General features: G+C 66.9%; 1 long non-coding RNA gene across 1 annotated transcript; it reads right to left on the bottom strand.

Moving 5' to 3' along the window:
- Window positions 1–5,297: 5,297 nt before the first annotated feature.
- Window positions 5,298–9,312, bottom strand: LOC109554549 (uncharacterized). Its single transcript, XR_011564888.1, has 3 exons — window positions 8,813–9,312; window positions 8,051–8,094; window positions 5,298–7,567 (listed from the first exon to the last, which is right to left on the bottom strand). It is a non-coding gene; the product is annotated as an uncharacterized lncRNA (long non-coding RNA).
- Window positions 9,313–12,017: the final 2,705 nt, after the last annotated feature.

Here is a 12,017-nt window from a genome sequence, read left to right as displayed (position 1 = left end):
AGATGCTGCTGTTTGATCGGGAGAACACGCAAGTGCCCGCATGCTCGTGGAGTCGGCACCGACGGTGTTGGGGGGTTCTGTGCCCCCGCCCCGCTCCTGATGTGCATGTGGAGCGGCTCTCTGGATGCCCCCCTCACTGTGCCTCCTCCAGCCCCGTGGCACGCCACGTGGCCACAGACCCTGGCGACAAGCCTCTGGGCCGCGGGCACAGAGGCGGCAGGATGGTGCCGGCCTGCAGGAGGGTGCCCGCCGACCACCCGGCAGGCCAGCCCTCGGAGGACGGCCTCTGGGCTGAGCCTCGCGTCCCATCGGAGGCGGGCGGCGTGGGCCTCACAGACCACCCCCACCCAGGCCACGCCGGAGCCCTGACAGCCGGGACGGCTCACGCTGCTGCTGGGGTCTCTCTGGACTTAGCTGGTGGCCAGAGCCCTAAATAACTTTTAGAAAAACCGGCGTCAGCCCCAAACCGTGGGATATCTGATTTGTAGCCCTAATAAAACCCCACGCCTGCGGTCAGAGGGGGAGCCGTGTGAGGCCAGAGGGAGAAAGGCCGCTTATCACGCGGGTGTGTGTGCGCGTGTGAGCGAGAGTTTGAGTGAGGGGTACCGCGGCGTGTGGGCCCTCAGCTCCGAGCCCCACTGAGGCCTGCCATGGGGACTGGGATGGGCGGCCCCTCGCTCTGGCGCTTCAGGGCCTCGAGGCCCAGGCGTCCGGCTTCCCCCGCGAGATGCTGGCCTTGGTGCCGGGAAGCCCGGGCTGTGGCCTCGTCCTTCTCCGACACCCTTCTCCACCCGGATGCGTGTCCGCCTGCAGACCCCTGCCCAGCCCAGGGCTCCGTCCCCACGGCTGCCCATCACTGTACCCCGGGTCCCTGCCAGGTGTGGTGCCCTGGGGCGTGACTCCCGCACATGGCCATGGAGTGGCGGGGTGGGCACGGCAGAGGCCCCAGGAGGTCAGTGGAGCTGTGGGAGGGCCCATGGGGCATCCAGGCCTGGGACAGTCGGGAGAGGCTGTGCCGGAAGTGGGCACCTGGTCACCGCCCGGCGTGGCGGCCCCGAATCCGACATGGCCCTGGAAGCGCCACCTGTCCTGCTGGTCTAAGAAACATCCCTTCTCGCTGGCCCGTGACCTTCTCGCTGGCCCGTGACCCCCACGGAGCCTTGGCTGCTGGTCCCTCCAGAGCAACTTCCAGGGACTCTGCTCTTGCAGACCGCGGGCAATCTAACCCGCGTACAGAGTGTCCCTGGGGGTGCCCCCAGCCCCTCGCGCTACCGCCTGCTGCCCAGCCAGCCACTGGCACTCCCAGCGCCCCAGCTGCGCCGCCCTGTGGTCCGGGGAACCGCCTGGTGCCCTGCTTTTCCCCAGTGGACTCCGTGCTGCTGTTCGTTCTGCCTCCACCTAAGAAGGCCCTCTGTGCCTGGGCTCCTTCCTGCTGTCTCCCTTGGCCCCAGGCGTCCCTCAGCTCTGGGCTCATGAGTTTCCCCTCCCACCGCCCTGCCAGGCTTCCCCCCGGGCCTCGAGGGGCTTCAGGACAGACGCCAGCCCTCGCCTCCCGAGGTGCAGGTGCCGCTGAGTGTGCTGGGGGCCATGTCGCTTGTCCCCAGAGACCACACCTGGCGTGCCCCCCCCCCCTCCACGGCACCCAGGTCTCCCTGGGTCAGGGGCCGCCTGCTGCGTGAGCACACAGGGCTTGTCCTGTGTCCCCAAGAAGAGACGGCCCGAGTGGTACAAGGTGTCTCCTAAAAATAACGGTCGGGCACGGGGCCCTCGGGGCCGGTCCTGAAGGAGGCCAGTGGGATTAAGACCAGCTGCCACTCCCGTCCCCAGCCTGTCCTCACCTCCCGAGCGTCCCCGGCTTCCCCGTCCCCCGGCCTCACCCCAGCTAAATCCACCTTGGCCCCTCGGCTGGTACAAAACAGGAAAACTGTGCGTTCCGAGCCTCCTCTGGGGCTTAGGGGGTAAGGGGAGCCGCAGCTGTGAGGAGAGTGGTGAGCGACGCCCTTTATCTGAAAATATCGAGTTGCCGCCGGGATGCTAGGCCCGCGTGCCAGCCCGCCCGGCTCCTGCTGAAATTCAAATAGCTTCAGGAGGTGGGTCGCAGCTGTCCACGTCAGTCAAGATGACCCCGGCCGGAACGGGTCCCAGCTCCCCTGAATGCAGGCTTTGCCAGGGTGCTGGAAGGGCCCCCGGAGAGGCCCCCCAGAGGGGAGCGAAAAGTGACCACACCGGCCACCCCCAAGCCCTGGCAGCAGGCCTGGCCTCCATTCCCAGGGCCGGCCGACGTCCTCCCGGTCTCTCCTCTCCACCCAGAGACCCTGTGCAGGCCGGAGTGTTGGACGCCGCCCTGGGCAGAGCCCTGGCCACTGACTGTGGGGCGGGCTTGGGACCAAGGCCATGGGGGACCACAGGGCGTGGGGGGCAGGAGGGAGGCAGGATGGGAAGTGTCGCCCGGGGTCCGTATGCAGGGACAGAGGGGTAGGGAACCAGGAAGGCCCTCACAGCAGGAAGCTGGGACCCAGAGCAACAAGGAAGAGGCCGCAGGCCGCGCGGTGACCCCGGGGCAGGAGGGGGCCAGGCGCCGGCCGGGCGCGCTGGGCCTGGCATGCGGGCCACATGCTTGCCCACGGGGCTCATGGAACATTCTTGCAGGGGGCCGGGGCCTGAGGTGTGTGCATCCCGAGGTGGGGGGCGGGGGGCGCCGGGCGCTATAACGGGAGGAACACACACACTTAGTCACCTCTGAGGTATGGCTCCCCGGCCGCACCCCGTGTCGTTGCCATGGCAACTCCGGGAGGGGCTGCAAACAGCCCCAAACAGAGTGGCCCCCTGACTCCTGGTCGTCCCCTCGAGGGGTGGGACACTCGGAGAGACACTGCCAAGTTTGGGAGAAGGAGCTTGCAGGCTGGCCTCGCTCCAGCCCTGCCCTGGGATGTGCGCACCCCATCCCAGCCCTGCCCCGCCTGGCCCAGAGCCCGGAGCCACTCGGGGGCCAGGGCATCAGGGCTGAGGGGCTGGAGCCAGGTGGCCAGGCCCCCCAGGTTCAGGGCACCCCAGAATGTTGGGGCTTGTCTCTTTGTCAAGAGAGGGGCCTGGCTTGCTTCAAACTCAGATTCCGGGGGCTTTTGGGCCCCATGGCTCATGGATAAGCTCCTTCCCAGCACTCTGCCTCTCCTTCCGTTAAAATAGGGATGCAGTGATCCCAATGCAGGTCCCCCTGCCACTCAGGCTGTCAGGATCCTGGGCCATCCGAGCATGCCTGGAGTAGGGGGAGTCCCAGGGTGGCCGCCTGGCGAGGCCGCAGTGTCACACCCTGAGCGCGTTCGGGGCCAGTGTTCAGCCTGGGGGCCCTGTCCCCCAAGAGAAGCCCTTTCCTACAGCCCCCTCCCCAGGAATGCGGCCCGGGGCTTGGCACCCACACGCCCAAGGAGCACCCACCCGCCTTTCTGGGGTGCTGGCCTGGCCTGAGCAGTGACCTGGGCATTGATTGGCCAAGGGCTGAAGAGGAGGCTTTGGTTCAGGGCAGAGACCGCTGGGGACCACCTAGAGGGGTCTTTTCTGCAAAGCGGGGAGTGTGCCAATGGTCTGGGCAGCCTGGGGCATCTTCCATGCCCCCCAGCAGGCTGACACCTGGGCCGACCAGGGCAGCCCAGAGCCCCTGCACCCGCCGCACCCAGGGTGGACCCCTGGAGGGCTGACGGCCTGGGTGGACCCAGCGCCAGGGCTCGGGTGGGAGACGGTGTCTCTCAACTGTGCGTGCGTCATGCCCCCCACGGGCGGCGCTGTTGGCCAGGAGGGAGCCAGGCCCTGCTCGGAAAGGTCGTGTGCGGTGACGGCTGCGCTGCCCTTCCCGGCCCAGCTGTCGGCAACCTGAACCCTGCGCGAGGCTAAAACAGGGTCTGACGCAGGGGCTGAGGCATCACAGGACGTCCGAGCCTCCGTGGCCACAGGCGCGTCCAGCAGGGCAGCCAGCAGCCACATGCGTTTCCCATCGTGCTCAAGCGTGCCCGCCGTGTGGACGCCTGGCCACTGAGGGCCCGGGCTCAGCCCCCTCCCCAGCCCCAGCCGGCCCCCAGCCCCTGCCTTCCGGCCTGCGTCGGTGCTCCGGGTTAAGGGCTCGAGTTCAGCCCTCCTTGCACGGCTGCGTCTTATCTCTGGGAAAGAGATTATGGTGTTTCTGACATTAAATTTTCATGCTGAAGTTTTCAGCATGTAGTTTGAAAAGTTTTTTTTTTCCCCCAAATAACACCTGGAGGGGAGGACAAGAAGGATGTTAAGTCTGCTAAAAAATGACTTTGAACCTGGGGGTGGGAGGGACTTGCCATCCGTCAAGTCTCGCTCCCTGCCGCGCTGCCCCTCCCCCTCCCCAAACTTGAGTTATGGATTCCGGCCACACAAACCTCCTCGCTGGGGCTCGGCTAGAACCCCTGCAGCCCTCCGAGTCCTGCCAGCTGCCGGTCCCTGGACTCGGGGTGGATGCCTGGGGTGGCGTGAGGTCGCAGGGCTTTAGCATCGCACCTTGTTCTTCATCCTGGGCGCCAGCCCCAGGAGGCCACACTCGCGTTTGCACGGGATGCAGGCAGCCAGCTGTCCCATACCCCCCGCCCCCGGCCCCAGGAGAGGTGTGCTGAGGGAGCCTCGGGCTGGAGACCGCGCTGTGCCCCGGTGGTCGGGGTCCCCGCTACGGAAAGCGTTCCTGCCCAACTGTGTCTTCGGGAGGCTGAAGGGCCTACTTGGGAAACCTAGTCTCAAACTCATGGGTTGGGTCGTTTCGATCTGGGGATTTCCGAACGTCGGGCCCACTAGAGGTCACCCACTGACCCCGGCCTGCCTCATTATGTCCCAGCCGGACGGCTGTGACACCTGATGGGATCCAGAAGGCCCAGGGCGGGTGGCGGGCAGGAGGTGGGGGCGGGGCAGCCAGCCGGGGTGGGCTGGGGGCTGCGGGCTCCGCTGGTCCAGCCCCACCCGAGCTCCAGAGCTCTGAGCAGAGGGGCTCCCTCATCGCCCGCAGGCCAGCCGGCGCCTCTGGGGCCCGAGTCCAGATGGGCTCCCCACGTCCTGAGCATCCTCAACGTCGGCCAGGCCCGCGTCCTCGGCCTGTGGGCCTGCTCCCTCTTGGGACGTGGCCCTGTGCCTTCTGGGCCCCTGCCCGCTCCCCCGAGGGTTAGGGGCAGCCTCAGGTGCAGCCCCTCTCCCAGGAGCCTCCTTCCAACCCCACCGAGCCCCGCACACCCCTCCTGGTGAGACGGAGGGGCCCCCACCCTGCCCAGCCCGCCGCCCCGGGTTCCCCAGCCGCTCCTCTACAGCCAGGGTCCCTCTTGGGCCTTCCGTCCTGCCCCTCACAGCCTGTTCCTCGGGGAATGGAATTATCGGGCTTGATCCGAGACCCCCTTCCCTCTTGGGACCTCCCCGCGGCCCCAGACACGGCCAGCACACAGAAGAGGTCTCCCCGAGGTCCAGCACGCTGCCCTCACCTCATCTCCAGATGAGCTCACCCATCTGTGGTCCCAGCCCTCCCCTCTTTCTCCCTCGGGGTCCCTGACAGACCCGCCTCCCGGCCCTGTAGCTCCTGGCCCTTCTCGACTTCCTGCCCCAGTGCTGCCCACTCTCACCGCGGTGACCCACTGAGAGTGACCACTGGGGCATGCTCGGGCCCTTCCCGTGCCCACCAGGCCTCCTCCTGCAGGAAGACCCTGGGGGTTTGCCTCTGGGCTGCTCTGCGAGCCCCCCCAGTGCCCCCACCCTGCCTTGGGGCCGAGCCCTGCCCTTCAGCTCCCGTCTTCCAGGCGCCAGTTAGCCCTGAGGTCAAGCCTTCCTCCGTCAGGAGGGGGCCCCGTGAGAACTGGGGGCAGAGGACGGGCAGGAGGGGGGGCACGTGGGAAGGTGCCCTCGGGGCCGGCAGGGCCTCCGGCTCCATCCGCTTCCTTCCTCCTCCCTCAGCTCCCAGGGGAAAGGTGCTCGGAGCAGGGTCTTGGAGGAGGCCTGAGTGAGGGACCCGCCCGGGACGTCTGACGCAGGGTCGACGTTCAACCCTCTCCCCGGTGACGCGGACAGCCCGGCCGAGTGACCAGGCATGCCCGCCCAAGGCACAGAGCCGCCAGGGCTGGTGGCCCCGGTGCCCTGGAAATGGGAGACGGGGCAGCGGTGCCCGGGGCCGGGCAGCCGCCTCCTTCCTGTCCCCTCTGGGCCCGGCCTGTGGGCTCAGAGCTCCGCGCTCGCTACAAACCCCGCACGCAGCAAACGGCCCAGCCATCTTCCCCGGGGCCCTCCCGCCACGCTTCTCTGGGGCTCTTGTCTCTCCTCGCCCCTCCTGGCCACCCCAAGACCCTCCCCCACTCCTGGGGGGAGCAAAGTGGCCAGGGCACCCTCTTCCCCACTGCACCCACCCCCCTCACCCGCTGGCCAGGCTGCAGAGAGAGGCAGGCGAGCCCTGGGAGGAGGGCACCTGGGCCCGCCTGGAGCCCCACAGGCGGCCGTGGCTCCCAGGAACAGGATCCAGACAAAGGCAGCAGGTCTCTTGGGACGGGAAGACCTGTTCGAGTAAGGCCGTGGCCCTGCTGGCTGGGCGGCCGCGTTATTTCTGGATCCCCAGTGCCCTTGACTTTCCAGGGACCCCAAGTCCAATCCCACCGAGGTTCTGAGGCTCATGAGCAATTCAGCGGGGCCCCAGGGTCACGTGGCGGTGAGCGGCAGCACGCCCTCACCCGGCGCCGGAACGTGGCGGCCTCGGCCAAACTCACAAGGTCCCCACAGCCGCCAGGGCTCAGCTGCCCCTCCTGAGATGCTCAGGCCCCAGTGCGGTGACCACTCACTTGCCCAGGACAGACACGGCCCCGCCAGGTGAGACCCGCCCCTGTCCCAGGACAGGCTGCAGCCGCCCCTGGCTGAGGTTCTCCATCCAGCGGTTCCACAGAGAAACCCCCTGGCCCCCATGGCTTACGCACCCGTCCCCACCCGCCGGCATGGCTTCCTTGGGCGTCAGTCAGCAACCTTGACCCCCAGGACCCCAAGGCCACCACCATCACAGCTCAGAGTCTCACTACATCTTTCTTGCCTGCTGCCCTCCCGCTGCTCTGGGAGGCAGAGCAGGAAGGGGGTGAGAGTTTCGGGGTGGCCCGGAGCACCTCTGGGGAGAGGAGGGAGCCAGGAGGCCAGACAGAAACTGCACCATGCGTGAGAGAGAGCTCGGGAAGGGCAGAGGGTGTTCCGTGGGGACAAGGGGACGTGGAGGAGAAGAGGAAGGATTTGGGGGAGAGAGAGCTCAGGGCCTTGGGGAAGGGGACAAACGCGAGCCTGAAAGAGGCAGAGGACTCGGGGTGGGGAGGGGCAGGGAACAGAGCCCCGTGGCCGAGGGAAGAGCGTCCTGACGGCCACTCCAGGGGAGAGGAGTGGCTGGGCACGGGGTGGGCAGCAGCCGTCCATCCAAAGAGCAGCATCTTCCTTCTTGCTGAGGAAGCAAGATGGGAGCCATTTTGTGCAGCCGTGTGTGGCTGTGGGGGCCCTTGGCGCCCCCGTCCCCTGCCATCCACATGGGCAGCGGGGGTCCCGTCCAGCGGCGGACACAAAGCTGGAAGAGATGTGTGTATCTCGGAGGTTGTCAGTGGAGGTGGGGGACGTGCGACGGGCTGGGAGTCCCTGGCCACATTCTGCCCTCATGGCAGCCCCGTCAGAGGCTGGGGTGTCCCTGGGCAACATGGGGGTTGGGGCGGGGAAGGCGGGGTTATGGACAGATACTGGTCTCCAGAGCTGCCCCGTGTTCCCTCCCAGGCTGAGGGCAGGGTGTGGGGACCGGGGTCCGGATGAAGGGGGCCTCATCCCAAGGGCCAGGTGGTGTCGAGTCGCTCAATCAGAAGAGACAGAGGAGACACTGAGGAGACTTCTAGAGACCCAGAGCTGCCCCCTCACTCTCGCCCCTTTCCCAGGACCCTCCACTTGACCAGGGTAACACAGCACTGCCCTCAGGGCCAGTGGGGCCCCAGCCCTGCAGCCCACTGCGGACCCCACCGCACCAGGCCACAGGCCCCTTCTCTCTGGGCCTCTGTTCTCTCACCTGAGGGGACGGTCTGTGTCCATGGAGCTGGGGCTGGACGCTGTCTGGAGAAACCCCACAAAATGCACAGGACTGTGGCGTTCAAGGCCCAAGTCGGGGCAGCAAGTGGGGGCGGGGGGTGGTGCGCAGGACGAAGGTGGAGGGCTGGGCCCCGACCCCCCGCGCCTTTGTTCAGCTGGTGCTAATGATTTGCTTAAATCAGAGCCCCCAGCCCCGTGGGGTTGGGGACTCAGGAAATAGGGTGAGGGGCACAGGGACCTTTCCCTGATGGCGTCTGCTTATCCCCGAGGCCGATTAGACTCCACGCAAGGCCTGTGGCAGCGGTCCACTTGTCCAGTGGGAGCAGGGTGTGAGAGGGTGGAATAGACCAGCCTTCTGGGACCAGGGAGCCTCTGGAGGACCAGCTGCATTCCCTACCTCCTGGAAGCCAGGCTGGGGGGAAACAGGCTGACGCTGCGTGGGACTGGGGACACTTCCTGATTCGGGGTGGGGCTGAGCTCCCCCAGGGGCCACGGCTGGATACTTGGGTGCCAGGGTCCCAGCTGGGGGCTGGCAGAGGGGCGGCCGCCTCCACGTGGGACTCTGGGACTCTCCTTCAGGGAGCGATGGCCGAGGGGAGGCATCACCCCCTCCAGAGCAGGCACCCCAGCACCCCCGGTCACATCCTTAGAGCCCACAGAGGCCCTCACCTGGCCCTCTTGTGCCAGGCTGGACCTGAGGCTCTTCAAGGACTAGCTCCAGCCTGGACATCTGGGAACTGACCTGTCCCAAGCTGGATAGCCGAGACGAGGCGGTGGCCGTGCTGGGCTCCAGCCCAAGGTGGTCTCCGGCTTGGTGCTGGGGGATGGGGGGAGAGGGTTGCTTTTCATGGTTTGGCCGAAGGGACGGCAAAGATGTCCTCCGTCCAAACCCAAGTGCCTTCTTCACGCATGGACATGGCTGCACGCCGGTCTCCATCACAGGTCCATCCTTGACCATCTCACCAAGACCCAGGGACCCACAGTGCCTTCTCCCCACTGGCCGGCTGGGAAATGGCCCACGATGCAGGGCGCATGCCAGGACGGCCGGGGATTGGTCACTGCCTGAATGTCCGCGGACGGATGCCCGGGTGCCCTTGGGCAGCCTTCCCCTCGGACAGGCTGTCCAGGCCGGGAAACCCTAAGCCAAAGGGATTAAGAAGAAAGGACAGAATCGGCCGTTCCTTTGGCTGTGCCTGTTTGAGTCTCATTTAGTGTATATTTGCTCAGTGGGTACAAACGCGGAGGTGGCGATGCCAGGAGCCCGGCCGCGCTCCCATCCCTCTTCTTAGCGGGCTCGGAGGCCGCCACGCCCCCACCACGGCACACCACGCCCCCATCACGCCAGGCCGCCATCGCCACGCCACGCCCCCCCACCACGCCACGCCCCGCGCCACGCCCCGCGCCACGCCACGCCCCCACCCGCCATGCCACGCCCATCACCGCGCCACGCCCCCACCATGGCACGGCATGCCCCAACGCACCACGGCCTCACCACGCCTCGTCCCCATCTGCCACGCCTCGCCCCTTGTCTCGCCACACCCCCTGCCATGCCATGCTCCCACTGCCACGCCACGTTTCCCCCACCACGCCACGCTCCCACCACGGCACACCACGCCCTCACCGCCACGCCCGCAGGCCCCCGCGGCCCCGTCTTGCATATTCCTGTCGTCAGCCAGGAGGGCTCGTTCGGAGGGATGGGATGCGTGGCGACCCTCTGCGTGCACCTCTGAGCCAGTTCCCAGGACCTCGCTTGGCCGCCCCTCCGTCCGCAGCCCTGAGGGTCCTTCCTCCCGGGCATATCCGCTCCACGTGGGTGCCGGAGTTGCGAGCCTCCCCAGACCCCGGCCCCTTCCCGCCTGGGACCCAGGCATCTCCTGTCAGCTGAAGTTCACCTCAAGGGGATCTGGGCACTCGTAACTCCTGCGGCTGCAGAGCTGGGGTCTTGGGTTGCCTGACTGGGGGCCCCAGAGTCCCCCCTGCACTCTCCCGGCTCCCTCCCATGCTGGAGGCTTCCTGGAGTGATGCGAGATGGGGGAGAGACAGGAGGGTCCTTCCCAGGGTGAGGTGGGCGGGAAGGGCACTGTGGTCCTTCCCACCCTCCCACCTGTCAGAAACAGGACGTTGATGGTGGCGTAAACTGCCGAATACTGCAGGTCCTTGGGGGGTGGGGGCGGGCTGCCAAAGGGACCCCAAGGGTCGGGCCAGAGTCTGTGCTCACCGCCCCCGAACGCACCCCTCCAGCCCATGCTGGTCTGTCCCCTGCTGGGCGCGGCCTCCCACACAGGACCCTCCTGGGGCTCTGAGATGGGCCTGGTTCTGTTTTACTCCATGACAGAGCTGCTGCAGTGTGGGCTTGGAGGGGTGTGGGCGGGGCCGGCTGTCCCCCCCCCACTCTCAGACCTGACCACTTACGGTAATGAGGTCCAGGTGGCCCCTTGCGAGCCTGGATCCTCGCTGGCTGCAGGGCCCACCTCCCGCCCCGGAGCAGCTAATGACAGCCAGCGGCTGCAAGGTGAGACCCCCCTTTGCTGGCAGGGCCGTGTGGCCGACCCTCTGGCCGGCAGGTGTGCAGCCGGGCCCCAGCCTCATCCGGCAGTGGGTCGCTTGGCCCCTGCCTCCGGATGTGGGCCCCTGCACTATGTCCCCCTGGTCTATCCCCCTGGGGTCCTGCCGCCATGACCCAGCCTGGGGACTAGGGGAGACTAGTTGACATTTCTGTCTCACGTGGCCCCTGAGGAGGTGACACTGACCGGCCTCCCTGCCTGTCTGCCTCCCGGGGTGAGGTTCCAGCAGGCCAGGTGAGTCAAGGCGCTGCTGGAAGAGCCCAGAGCGGTGGTGATGGCTGCCCAGACACGGGAGGGTTCCCGCCGCCACCCCAGCCCTGACAGATGAGCCCAGCACAGCTTCTGTTACATACATTTCACCCCAATAAAGCAAAGACCGCTCATGGGGCTGTGACACAGATGCGCTCTGGACTGTCTGTAGGCGCCACCCTCCCCAGAGAGCAGCACCCCTGAGCAGCAAGGGGGTGTCCCACTGGCCTGGCCCTGGGGCCGCTGGACCCGCTCCACCTGACCCCACGGGGAGTCTTCTCTCACGCTGCCTGCTCAGAGTGGCCCAGCCTGGGCCCAGGCCAGCAGCTGCCGCTGATGGGTGGGACGTGGGGACACACTCGGGGCTCCCTCTGCACGTCCCCCAGGAAATAGAGGATTTGTCCTCCAGGAAAGTATCTGGGTGCACTGACTAGGCCTGCAGGGTGTATGTGGAAAGAGTCTGGGTTGAGGGGGGGACACTCTGAGAAGTTCAGAAAGGCAGGAGGAAAGGGTTCCCTGCCCGAACAAGGGCGAGGGGGTCACAGGACGCAGATTTCAGGTGGCCCGGTGCAGGTCGAAGTCAGCCCAGGTGGACACCATGCCACACTGCCTCAGGGTTCTGTCCAGTAGTCAGGAGATGGAATTCTGATTTTTATTACAGGAAGAATTAGAAAATGGCTGCTGAAGAGGGTCAAGATGGAGCTGTGAGGTGGAGGAGCTGGGAGCTGAGCGAGGGGGGGCCAGCCAGCCCGGGGGAGGCCCAGGGTCCAGGCCCATGTAGGGGCCGCTGCCTGCGGCCCGAGACCTGAGCATTGCTGCAGCCCACCCCGGGCCGCCGTCCAGCAGAAAAGTGCTGGCCTTGCAACTTCAGATGGATCCAGAGTTGTTGTGCAACTTTGGGCTGATGGATACCAGGGCGGGCCTGGAAAAACGTGCAAGAGGAGGCCTGGGGTCTGCAGTCGGGCCCCTCCTGCTCCCCTGTCGTCGGCAGGGAGCCCACCCTGGGCTGCAGGGTCGGGCACATCACTGCCAGCTGTGCCTGTGCAAATATGTCCTCCGGGCCCCAGAACCCTTGAGCTGGGCCTGAGTTGGGGGGTGGTCACAGCCCCCAGCAGTGCCTGCCCTGTGCACACC

The sequence above is a fragment of the Bos indicus genome, chromosome 29, assembly GCF_029378745.1.
Source record: "Bos indicus isolate NIAB-ARS_2022 breed Sahiwal x Tharparkar chromosome 29, NIAB-ARS_B.indTharparkar_mat_pri_1.0, whole genome shotgun sequence".
In the NCBI taxonomy this organism is placed as follows: Eukaryota; Metazoa; Chordata; class Mammalia; order Artiodactyla; family Bovidae; genus Bos; species Bos indicus.
Note: the sequence above shows the minus strand (reverse complement) of the source record. Positions and strands in the feature narration are given on the sequence as shown.